We start from the raw sequence: 12,162 nt of genomic DNA on the forward strand, positions 1-12,162 counted from the left end.
GCACATGTGACATGCATGGGTGAATGCCAATGCAAACCAGTGCCACCTCTCTCAGCAAGACGAAAATTTATGTTTAAAGATACTGAATTTCGCGGCGGGCTCTGCTTCCTATGGCTATCGGTTCATCTCGCACGGAAGCTAGTAATGCAGAAATCCGTCGCAGGCCCACGAGCGCACCGCCGTCATTTCCTCGCGCAGTCGCCGTGTTCGTGAGTACGCAGATGTACTTGAAAGTGTTGGACAGAGCGAGCATTCATTTCTATTTAAGTATCGCAATTGAGTCATTTGAGTGCGGCAAAAGCAGTGGTGCAGCGTGTCTTCTCGTAAGATCTCGCAGCTGCTTGGAAGTATGTCCATCGTTTAAGACGACAGAAAACTAGCGTCAGCGGTGCGTCAGTGGGAAGTCGGTGAAGTCGCCATTGGAGCTCCCATCGCATTCTGGCTTTAGCCGTCGCCGCGGTCGGACGTGCTTGTTGTTTACTCCGCGTACGTTAGCGCTATCGCCGGTGTTTGGTGTTTACGTGAAGTTAGCTGTACATTTTCGCTGTTATTTTTTGAGTGGTGTCTCTGATAAGTGTTTTTATAGTGCTTTCGTCCGTTCCACGTCTCGTGCTTCGCCGCAATTTCGGTTGTTGCCGGAATTTCGTCGGAACCGACGACCATGTCTGACACCGTCAGGAAGAATACTTTAGTCTTCTCGTTCGAGAAAGAAACACGGCCGGTCCAACCCACTGCGCTGGAAATCCACGATTGGCTGACTGAGGTAATCGGTATAAATTCTGACTCTGTTCATACCACGCAATTAGATGCTGAAAAATACTGTGTTTTTGTTAAATTTTTGAACTCAGTGACAGTCGATAAGTTGCTTGCAAAATGGGGTAATTCCGTCGAATTTGTTCATCGAGACGGTTCAAAAAGTAATGTCTCTGTACGAAAAGCTGATATCATGTACACCAATGTCAGGATTTTGAATGTTCCAATTGAAATTGATAATCAGTTGATCAAGGACGCTCTATCTAAATATGGCGAAGTTAAATCTATCTATAACGAAAGATGGTCGAAGCTATACAAGATACAGTGTTTTAATGGCATTAGATCCGTTGAAATGGAGGTGAAAGCCAACATTCCGTCCCATATATCCGTTGCAGGTCATAAAGCACATGTTGTGTATTCTGGTCAGGAGCGCACGTGCAATATTTGCAATGAGACAGGTCATTTCCGACAAGATTGTCCGCGCCGTGTTTTTGTTCTTCGGAACAATCTAACACAGCGTCAAAAACTGACCCTCAGCGATGTCTTACCAAATAGCACTTCCCTTCTTTCGGTTAACGACAGTGGTGCATGTACTTCTGCAGTGCCCGCCATAACTACTACGGAGTTCCCTCCCCTGAGCGTCATTACATCACACCCTTCTGTTCCCGATTGCGATCTCCAGAATAAGAAGCGACCGTTGGAAACGACCGATGACGGCTCGGACGGCGAGTCCGCCCGTAATTCGCCTTCCACCCGTAAGCAGAAGCAGTGTAATGCGGATGTGCTCGAGGAAACAAACAGTACATGTATTGACGTGACGACAGTCGCTAAGGCAACCCGGCCGCTGTCGGCGGCTGAACGGGTACAAACGGTCCACGGAGGGGACGCAGTAACGATTGTCGCGGAGACGGAAGAGGCGCACTCCGAAGCACAAGAGGTGACGGAGCGGAACCCAACTCAAGAATTTACAGACCCACAAACCGCCGACTCAGTCAGTGCTCTGGAGCCAGTGACGGAAGAACAAGGAAATGGCACTCGTAAAAAGGACGCTGTTGAGACAGCTTCGGTCACAACGGTGGTAAAGATAGACAATCCGAATGACGGCGCGTTGAACCAAGATGTCCGAAGACGCCGACTCAAACTGCAACCTAATCTCAAAGCTTCCCGTAACCAAAGCAAACAACAACCAGCACAAGAGGAAGCGACGGCCAAGAACGTCTTGTATGAAATCATCACGGAAAGACCTAAGGAGGTACCTTCAAGTGACATTAGTGATGCAAAGCCCCTCGGTAAAACTAAAACCCGAGATGTTCGGAATCCTGCACCAAAATGAGGCTGTAAGATGAAAAAAAAAAAAGGATTTTGTTGAACCAGTTTCATTTCTAATTGTACTACTGTCTTAGTCATATTTCAGAGGAACCAGATGAAGTGTTTACCGAGCTTCAAATACTGACTATTCTTTTAGATGTTTGTTTAAGCAGAGTCGTTTCTCCCTTCTAGGAGCTGCACATCTCTTTTTCTTTTTTTTTTTATTAATATTTTGTTATCTTTTTAATCACTTATTTACTTTTTATGCAAACTAAATGTCCCAGGCATATACAATTACGACTATCAATATAAACAGGATTACATCCGTGACTAAAGTTACAGCGCTCAAGGATTATTTATATGAGTCAGGGACGGACATTGCTTTCCTACAGGAAGTAGTGCTGACTAATCTTACAGTGCCTGGATATTTGGCGATTTTAAATGTCTCACTTGACACCAACGTCGGTACAGCAATTTTAGTCAGGGAGGGGATTCCTGTCTCGGATATCGAGAGGTTGGACTCCGGCAGAGCAATAGGTATAAAAGTCTTTGGTTCTACCCTTATCAATCTGTATGCCCCTTCTGGCACATCTAATAGAATGGAAAGAGCACAGTTCTATAAAGAAGAAATCATTTATTTATTACGGAAAAACCCAAAAGATCTTATAATAGGCGGTGATTTCAATTGTGTGATAAATAAGAAAGACCAGGTTCCGAATTTTAATACCTGCACTGAACTGAAGCGTTTCGTCACTGTTTTACAGCTTAAAGATGCTTGGGAAATAATGTATCCCACATTTGTGGCATTTACATTCCTAGGTCCTCACTCACGTAGCAGGATCGACAGACTCTACATATCGCAAAGTCTAGTTAGCTCCTTCATTAAAGCAGAGACGATTCCAGTTTACTTTTCTGATCATAGCTCCGTGCTAGCTTCCATCAACCTTACTGCGCAACCCACTCGCCGTTTTAGAAGTTCATGGCACCTTAATACGTCACTGATGCAGGACGACGGATTAGAAGAAAGTTTGACAGAAGCGTGGGCATTGTGCCTCCGCTCTGCAGATAGACACGTCTCAGTACTAGACTGGTGGTGCAACAGGGCAAAGCCTAAACTGAGAAAAGTTCTCATCCAGTATAGTGTACAACGATCGAAAGACTTGAAAAATTCCATAGAATTTTATTACACCATGCTGCGAAATTTATATGAGCAGGCCAACACTTCCAACGTCCGTCTGGCAGATATCAAGCAAACTAAGGCCAAATTGCTCAGTCTTAAAAGACAGCAGATGGAGGGTCTGAAATTAAAATCCAAGGCTAAGACAGTCTTGGAGGATGAACATGCTTCCTTGTACCATCTACTGAAGCACGAAAGAAACAGGAGACGCACCTTCATTGATGGACTTCAGTCTGAAACTGGCGAGACACTCACGACTCAGAGAGACATCGTCAATGCAGTGCACAAATATTACGAAGACCTATACACTGCCAACCCGGTATGTGAAGAGTCCTTCGATGAGTTCCTTAGTTACATAGCTCCACAGGTCTCGGACGAGGAAAACGAAGACCTTCTCGTTGAGTGTACTAACGAAGATATCCACAGAATCATCTGCAAATCTCCTCTGAGGAAATCGCCGGGACCGGATGGTTTGCCTGTTGAATTTTATAAACGATACTGGCCACTGATTGGTGACATGTTTACCCGAATGACGAACGAGGTGCTTCAGGGAAAGCATTTACCTGCTGTTTTTAAAGAGAGCACAATAGTACTAATCCCAAAAAATGCTGCAAAAAGAAACCTCAACAACTTTCGTCCTATCTCCCTGTTAAACTCCGATTATAAAATCATCGGCAGAATTTTAAACAACAGACTCTCACAGTTGGCCAAAAAGATAGTAAGTCCATACCAGTCCTGTGTGCCTACCAAGAGCATTTTCAAAAGCATAGCTGAATATAGAGATATAATTGCAATCACTGCTGTGACCACCATAAAATGTGCTATCATGTTTATTGACTTCCAGAAAGCATTTGATCGTGTGGATCATAGATTCCTTAGTGCCACACTGAACAAAATAGGTTTTAATGAGCGAGTCGTAAGTGTGATCAGAAATGTTGCAACAGGCATCAGCGCTTGTATATCAGTTAACTGCCAGAGGACAAAGCAGATTCAGATCAGGCGCGGCGTTCCTCAAGGAAGCCCCCTTTCCATGTTCCTATTCGTGCTTTCATTAGAACCTTTCCTCCGCAGTGTTCATGCCACTCTAACTGGCATCACATTATCTGGTCACCGAACAGTCATAAACGCCTATGCCGATGATGTCGGAGTCGTCCTGCGAAATCCCGACGACATTTTGAAATTGGAAACGCTAATTAAAAAGTACTGTAGAGTCTCCGGAGCAGGTGTCAACGCAAACAAAAGCAAACTCCTAAACCTGCGGGGTTTTCAACATACCACCTTAGCCTGGGCCACAATGGTCACCCAATGCAAAGCACTAGGAATAACACTGACACCTTGTCCGTTAAAAATGGCAGCTATCAATTGGAGAAATACGTCGGGACAACTTCTTGGAACAACAAGAGAAAACCTCCACCGTAACATGAACCAAGTTCAGAGGGTGATTTTCATTAACCACTGCAATCTCTCCAGGAGTTACTTTACAGCACAGATCTTCCCACTACCGAAAATGATTGGAAAAAAGATAATGTCTACCATTGCCAGCTATCTTTGGAGAGGGGATATATTCAGAGTCGACGCAAAAACTGCGACCTTAGATCCCAGGAATGGAGGTTTGGGGTTAGTTGACATCAGAAATAAGGCGTCTGCGCTTTTTATAAAAAGGACCGCCACTATCCTTAGCGACCACGCTGATAGCATTACAACTAAATTATTTGAAGTTGTCAGGCCTGCCAGTTTACAGGCGCCGGTGAATGTGCAAAAAATAAATAACCGGCTCCAGTACGTTCGTGTATATTTTGTGGAATTCAGCTATCTCGGCGGTGTCATCATCAACTCACGACGGATCACGGCCCGCGATATTCTGTCCCATCGAAAGAAAATGGAGGGGAGAAACAAATTGGAAAGTAAATACCCACACACTGATTGGGACGCCATATGGAAAAATATTAATATGCGTGGTCTACCATCGGACGTCAAGTCAGCGTGGTATAAAACAGTGAATGAGACCGTAAGCACCAATGAAAGGTTACATGCAATCGGCGTTAGCGACACGAACCTATGTCTCAAATGTAAATTGATCGACACGTTAGTGCACAGATTCACGTGCGGTGGCAATCTACAACTCTGTAATTGGATTAGGGAACAACTGGCTTTTCTTACGAGATCTTCGGTGGAAAATTTTCCCCCTGTTACTTTCCTCAGGCCTCAGACTTGCTATTTTCCAGCAGCAAAAAACAACTCGGTCCATTGGTTAATGGGACACTATGTGAATTACGTAATTAATCACCTGGGAAATGACAATTCCACTGATTTTTACATGTACTTGAAGTGTGCTTTTTATAACGCCCTGAAATATAAAGACCACAAGAAAAACTACGGCAATATGCTTAAAATTGTATTCGAGCGACTGGGCATTGGTTGACAAGCCAACGAGATAAACAAAAATCGTTTATTTAAGCGAAACGACGCTTAAACAAAAACAATTGGGGAGAAGTACAATTTTACAGTTTCATATTACAATCACTTATCCTCTGCTGGCAAAGAAGGCTATTTTGTTTATTGCACAGAAGAAGCCGAAGCCGAAAGCCAGTATCGCAGGGTTAAAGATAAATTGTTTTCTTATACATTCATTTTATGACTGAGAAGGAAGTCTCATTTGTTTCCATGGAAGGGAACATACTTTTTTATTATTATTATTAATCTCAAGAAGGAAAGGAGGCTATGGAATTAGTGCCTTAACATAAAATTCCTTCTTCACATTCCATGAAGATTTTTCTTTTACAATAAAAAAAATAACAAACAAACAAAAATAATAATAATAACAATAAAAAAACTAAACAGAAATTAAAAAAATAATATACAGGTTCAGGGTCCACTACTTCCTACAACTTTATTATATATTACAAAAAAAAAAAAAAAAAAAAAAATGGTGTAACGGTTAGCACTCTGGACTCTGAATCCAGCGATCCGAGTTCGAATCTCGGTGGAACCTTCGCTTAGTCTAAATTTTCTGTAATAAGAGTTTGTCGCTGAGGAAGTAGCAGCAATAGGCTCACGGCGTTAGTTTCTACGTTTGTGTAAAAAACGATGCGTCTATAAAACGGCCGAATATTGGTGCGACTTTGTGACCTATATAAAACATTAGACGAGTAATACCTGTAAGAGCAAGCAATTTTACGATAATTCGAAGAAATATCATTATCCCACGAAGGTTAAAATTCCCATGATTATCAACTAGCTATTACAAGCTGAGCAAATGAATTTCCTTTAAAATAGGTTTAAAACATAGGGAGGTTCTGAATAAAAAAAAAAAAAAAAAAAAAAAAGCTCGAAATCAGATTCCCTCTGGGAGCGTAGGTTCGAATCCTACCGGCTGCGTGCGATTTTGCGTACAAACGAGCAGAAAGTTTCGCGCACATGTGACATGCATGGGTGAATGCCAATGCAAACCAGTGCCACCTCTCTCAGCAAGACGAAGATTTATGTTTAAAGATACTAAATTTCGCGGCGGGCTCTGCTTCCTATGGCTATCGGTTCATCTCGCACGGAAGCTAGTAATGCAGAAATCCGTCGCAGGCCCACGAGCGCACCGCCGTCATTTCCTCGCGCAGTCGCCGTGTTCGTGAGTACGCACATGTACTTGAAAGTGTTGGACAGAGCGAGCATTCATTTCTTTTTAAGTATCGCAATTGAGTCATTTGAGTGCGGCAAAAGCAGTGGTGCAGCGTGTCTTCTCGTAAGATCTCGCAGCTGCTTGGAAGTATGTCCATCGTTTAAGACGACAGAAAACTAGCGTCAGCGGGAAGTCGGTGAAGTCGCCATTGGAGCCCCAAGCCAGTAATTACGACACGCAAATCACTCGCACACATTGCAGCTGTACCACCATGCTTGGCAGAGGGACAGGATAGCTGAGTCAAGCAGAGCGCTAGACCGACAACCGAAAGGTCCCGGGTTTAAGCCCCTGTCCAGGCGAAAATTAATACACTGTCGTAACGGCTACTGTGCTGGCCACGGAAGCACTACAGAAACGAGTGAGGCCATGGCGTTTTCTGCCGCCAGGTTCCTTTAAAAGGAGCAGTTTCACTTGTAGAGAGACGCTGCTGCGACGGGCAGTCGTGGCCGAGTGGTTAAGGCGTCTGACTAGAAATCAGATTCCCTCTGGGAGCGTAGGTTCGAGTCCTACCGACTGCGTTTCGTTTTTGTGTCAAGACGCGAAGAGCGTCTCCAACGGAACCGTGAAATGGGCAAACACGTGGGAAACATTGCATTCGAGACGCTTGTGAATTTTCCAGTTGGCAAGTGAGTGTCGACAAAACACGAAGCTCCTCTGCTTCAACGTATGAGATGTAAAAGCTGCTGCAATTTGATTTTCATCGTGTGTCAGCTTTCTTCGATAGACAGTTACGAGCCCAGCGTGATGAGTTCGTAGAGAGCATTCAGAGGACGTTTAATTAGTAACAGCTCCATGCAATGATTGCCCAACAGTAAACGACATGAGGCAGTGTGTCCGTAGCATAGTGGGAAGTGACGTGGAGATAACATGAGCCCGGATAGCTCAGTCGGTAGAGCATTAGGCTTTTAACCTAAGGGTCCAGGGTTCAAGTCCCTGTCCGGGCGGAAATTTTAATACTTTGGTAGCGGCTCGCCTACAAGCGGTGAAAGCACTACGGAAAAAAAATGCAGCTACGCCGTTCCCTGGCACTGCAGTGCTCTAAACGGCAGCAGGTGCACGTGTCGGGAGAATCTTGTGCTAGCGGCAGTCGTGGCCGAGTGGTTAAGGCGTCTGACTCGAAATCAGATTCCCTCTGGGAGCGTAGGTTCGAATCCTACCGGCTGCGTGCGATTTTGCGTACAAACGAGCAGAAAGTTTCGCGCACATGTGACATGCATGGGTGAATGCCAATGCAAACCAGTGCCACCTCTCTCAGCAAGACGAAGATTTATGTTTAAAGATACTAAATTTCGCGGCGGGCTCTGCTTCCTATGGCTATCGGTTCATCTCGCACGGAAGCTAGTAATGCAGAAATCCGTCGCAGGCCCACGAGCGCACCGCCGTCATTTCCTCGCGCAGTCGCCGTGTTCGTGAGTACGCACATGTACTTGAAAGTGTTGGACAGAGCGAGCATTCATTTCTTTTTAAGTATCGCAATTGAGTCATTTGAGTGCGGCAAAAGCAGTGGTGCAGCGTGTCTTCTCGTAAGATCTCGCAGCTGCTTGGAAGTATGTCCATCGTTTAAGGCGACAGAAAACTAGCGTCAGCGGTGCGTCAGTGGGAAGTCGGTGAAGTCGCCATTGGAGCCCCAAGCCAGTAATTACGACACGCAAATCACTCGCACACATTGCAGCTGTACCACCATGCTTGGCAGAGGGACAGGATAGCTGAGTCAAGCAGAGCGCTAGACCGACAACCGAAAGGTCCCGGGTTTAAGCCCCTGTCCAGGCGAAAATTAATACACTGTCGTAACGGCTACTGTGCTGGCCACGGAAGCACTACAGAAACGAGTGAGGCCATGGCGTTTTCTGCCGCCAGGTTCCTTTAAAAGGAGCAGTTTCACTTGTAGAGAGACGCTGCTGCGACGGGCAGTCGTGGCCGAGTGGTTAAGGCGTCTGACTAGAAATCAGATTCCCTCTGGGAGCGTAGGTTCGAGTCCTACCGACTGCGTTTCGTTTTTGTGTCAAGACGCGAAGAGCGTCTCCAACGGAACCGTGAAATGGGCAAACACGTGGGAAACATTGCATTCGAGACGCTTGTGAATTTTCCAGTTGGCAAGTGAGTGTCGACAAAACACGAAGCTCCTCTGCTTCAACGTATGAGATGTAAAAGCTGCTGCAATTTGATTTTCATCGTGTGTCAGCTTTCTTCGATAGACAGTTACGAGCCCAGCGTGATGAGTTCGTAGAGAGCATTCAGAGGACGTTTAATTAGTAACAGCTCCATGCAATGATTGCCCAACAGTAAACGACATGAGGCAGTGTGTCCGTAGCATAGTGGGAAGTGACGTGGAGATAACATGAGCCCGGATAGCTCAGTCGGTAGAGCATTAGGCTTTTAACCTAAGGGTCCAGGGTTCAAGTCCCTGTCCGGGCGGAAATTTTAATACTTTGGTAGCGGCTCGCCTACAAGCGGTGAAAGCACTACGGAAAAAAAATGCAGCTACGCCGTTCCCTGGCACTGCAGTGCTCTAAACGGCAGCAGGTGCACGTGTCGGGAGAATCTTGTGCTAGCGGCAGTCGTGGCCGAGTGGTTAAGGCGTCTGACTCGAAATCAGATTCCCTCTGGGAGCGTAGGTTCGAATCCTACCGGCTGCGTGCGATTTTGCGTACAAACGAGCAGAAAGTTTCGCGCACATGTGACATGCATGGGTGAATGCCAATGCAAACCAGTGCCACCTCTCTCAGCAAGACGAAGATTTATGTTTAAAGATACTAAATTTCGCGGCGGGCTCTGCTTCCTATGGCTATCGGTTCATCTCGCACGGAAGCTAGTAATGCAGAAATCCGTCGCAGGCCCACGAGCGCACCGCCGTCATTTCCTCGCGCAGTCGCCGTGTTCGTGAGTACGCACATGTACTTGAAAGTGTTGGACAGAGCGAGCATTCATTTCTTTTTAAGTATCGCAATTGAGTCATTTGAGTGCGGCAAAAGCAGTGGTGCAGCGTGTCTTCTCGTAAGATCTCGCAGCTGCTTGGAAGTATGTCCATCGTTTAAGGCGACAGAAAACTAGCGTCAGCGGTGCGTCAGTGGGAAGTCGGTGAAGTCGCCATTGGAGCCCCAAGCCAGTAATTACGACACGCAAATCACTCGCACACATTGCAGCTGTACCACCATGCTTGGCAGAGGGACAGGATAGCTGAGTCAAGCAGAGCGCTAGACCGACAACCGAAAGGTCCCGGGTTTAAGCCCCTGTCCAGGCGAAAATTAATACACTGTCGTAACGGCTACTGTGCTGGCCACGGAAGCACTACAGAAACGAGTGAGGCCATGGCGTTTTCTGCCGCCAGGTTGCTTTAAAAGGAGCAGTTTCACTTGTAGAGAGACGCTGCTGCGACGGGCAGTCGTGGCCGAGTGGTTAAGGCGCCTGACTAGAAATCAGATTCCCTCTGGGAGCGTAGGTTCGAGTCCTACCGACTGCGTTTCGTTTTTGTGTCAAGACGCGAAGAGCGTCTCCAACAGAACCGTGAAATGGGCAAACACGTGGGAAACATTGCATTCGAGACGCTTGTGAATTTTCCAGTTGGCAAGTGAGTGTCGACAAAACACGAAGCTCCTCTGCTTCAACGTATGAGACGTAAAAGCTGCTGCAATTTGATTTTCATCGTGTGTCAGCTTTCTTCGATAGACAGTTACGAGCCCAGCGTGATGAGTTCGTAGAGAGCATTCAGAGGACGTTTAATTAGTAACAGCTCCATGCAATGATTGCCCAACAGTAAACGACATGAGGCAGTGTATCCGTAGCATAGTGGGAAGTGACGTGGAGATAACATGAGCCCGGATAGCTCAGTCGGTAGAGCATTAGGCTTTTAACCTAACGGTCCAGGGTTCAAGTCCCTGTCCGGGCGGAAATTTTAATACTTTGGTAGCGGCTCGCCTACAAGCGGTGAAAGCACTACGGAAAAAAAATGCAGCTACGCCGTTCCCTGGCACTGCAGTGCTCTAAACGGCAGCAGGTGCACGTGTCGGGAGAATCTTGTGCTAGCGGCAGTCGTGGCCGAGTGGTTAAGGCGTCTGACTCGAAATCAGATTCCCTCTGGGAGCGTAGGTTCGAATCCTACCGGCTGCGTGCGATTTTGCGTACAAACGAGCAGAAAGTTTCGCGCACATGTGACATGCATGGGTGAATGCCAATGCAAACCAGTGCCACCTCTCTCAGCAAGACGAAGATTTATGTTTAAAGATACTGAATTTCGCGGCGGGCTCTGCTTCCTATGGCTATCGGTTCATCTCGCACGGAAGCTAGTAATGCAGAAATCCGTCGCAGGCCCACGAGCGCTCCGCCGTCATTTCCTCGCGCAGTCGCCGTGTTCGTGAGTACGCACATGTACTTGAAAGTGTTGGACAGAGCGAGCATTCATTTCTTTTTAAGTATCGCAATTGAGTCATTTGAGTGCGGCAAAAGCAGTGGTGCAGCGTGTCTTCTCGTAAGATCTCGCAGCTGCTTGGAAGTATGTCCATCGTTTAAGACGACAGAAAACTAGCGTCAGCGGTGCGTCAGTGGGAAGTCGGTGAAGTCGCCATTGGAGCCCCAAGCCAGTAATTACGACACGCAAATCACTCGCACACATTGCAGCTGTACCACCATGCTTGGCAGAGGGACAGGATAGCTGAGTCAAGCAGAGCGCTAGACCGACAACCGAAAGGTCCCGGGTTTAAGCCCCTGTCCAGGCGAAAATTAATACACTGTCGTAACGGCTACTGTGCTGGCCACGGAAGCACTACAGAAACGAGTGAGGCCATGGCGTTTTCTGCCGCCAGGTTGCTTTAAAAGGAGCAGTTTCACTTGTAGAGAGACGCTGCTGCGACGGGCAGTCGTGGCCGAGTGGTTAAGGCGTCTGACTAGAAATCAGATTCCCTCTGGGAGCGTAGGTTCGAGTCCTACCGACTGCGTTTCGTTTTTGTGTCAAGACGCGAAGAGCGTCTCCAACGGAACCGTGAAATGGGCAAACACGTGGGAAACATTGCATTCGAGACGCTTGTGAATTTTCCAGTTGGCAAGTGAGTGTCGACAAAACACGAAGCTCCTCTGCTTCAACGTATGAGACGTAAAAGCTGCTGCAATTTGATTTTCATCGTGTGTCAGCTTTCTTCGATAGACAGTTACGAGCCCAGCGTGATGAGTTCGTAGAGAGCATTCAGAGGACGTTTAATTAGTAACAGCTCCATGCAATGATTGCCCAACAGTAAACGACATGAGGCAGTGTGTCCGT

The 12,162-nt window shown here is 46.6% G+C and overlaps 10 non-coding genes across 10 annotated transcripts; all 10 read left to right on the forward strand.

Moving 5' to 3' along the window:
- The first annotated feature begins 7,347 nt into the window (after positions 1-7,347).
- Positions 7,348-7,429, forward strand: Trnas-aga (transfer RNA serine (anticodon AGA)). Its single transcript has one exon. It is a non-coding gene; the product is annotated as a tRNA-Ser (tRNA).
- A 353-nt stretch (positions 7,430-7,782) lies between these two features.
- Positions 7,783-7,855, forward strand: Trnak-uuu (transfer RNA lysine (anticodon UUU)). Its single transcript has one exon. It is a non-coding gene; the product is annotated as a tRNA-Lys (tRNA).
- Positions 7,856-7,994: 139 nt separating this feature from the next.
- Positions 7,995-8,076, forward strand: Trnas-cga (transfer RNA serine (anticodon CGA)). The gene has a single exon. It is a non-coding gene; the product is annotated as a tRNA-Ser (tRNA).
- A 742-nt stretch (positions 8,077-8,818) lies between these two features.
- Trnas-aga (transfer RNA serine (anticodon AGA)) lies at positions 8,819-8,900 on the forward strand. Its single transcript has one exon. It is a non-coding gene; the product is annotated as a tRNA-Ser (tRNA).
- A 353-nt stretch (positions 8,901-9,253) lies between these two features.
- Positions 9,254-9,326, forward strand: Trnak-uuu (transfer RNA lysine (anticodon UUU)). The gene has a single exon. It is a non-coding gene; the product is annotated as a tRNA-Lys (tRNA).
- Positions 9,327-9,465: 139 nt separating this feature from the next.
- Trnas-cga (transfer RNA serine (anticodon CGA)) lies at positions 9,466-9,547 on the forward strand. The gene has a single exon. It is a non-coding gene; the product is annotated as a tRNA-Ser (tRNA).
- Positions 9,548-10,289: 742 nt separating this feature from the next.
- On the forward strand, positions 10,290-10,371 carry Trnas-aga (transfer RNA serine (anticodon AGA)). The gene has a single exon. It is a non-coding gene; the product is annotated as a tRNA-Ser (tRNA).
- A 353-nt stretch (positions 10,372-10,724) lies between these two features.
- Positions 10,725-10,797, forward strand: Trnak-uuu (transfer RNA lysine (anticodon UUU)). The gene has a single exon. It is a non-coding gene; the product is annotated as a tRNA-Lys (tRNA).
- Positions 10,798-10,936: 139 nt separating this feature from the next.
- On the forward strand, positions 10,937-11,018 carry Trnas-cga (transfer RNA serine (anticodon CGA)). Its single transcript has one exon. It is a non-coding gene; the product is annotated as a tRNA-Ser (tRNA).
- A 742-nt stretch (positions 11,019-11,760) lies between these two features.
- Trnas-aga (transfer RNA serine (anticodon AGA)) lies at positions 11,761-11,842 on the forward strand. The gene has a single exon. It is a non-coding gene; the product is annotated as a tRNA-Ser (tRNA).
- Positions 11,843-12,162: the final 320 nt, after the last annotated feature.

This window comes from Schistocerca gregaria, chromosome 3 (genome assembly GCF_023897955.1).
Source record: "Schistocerca gregaria isolate iqSchGreg1 chromosome 3, iqSchGreg1.2, whole genome shotgun sequence".
Taxonomy (NCBI): Eukaryota; Metazoa; Arthropoda; class Insecta; order Orthoptera; family Acrididae; genus Schistocerca; species Schistocerca gregaria.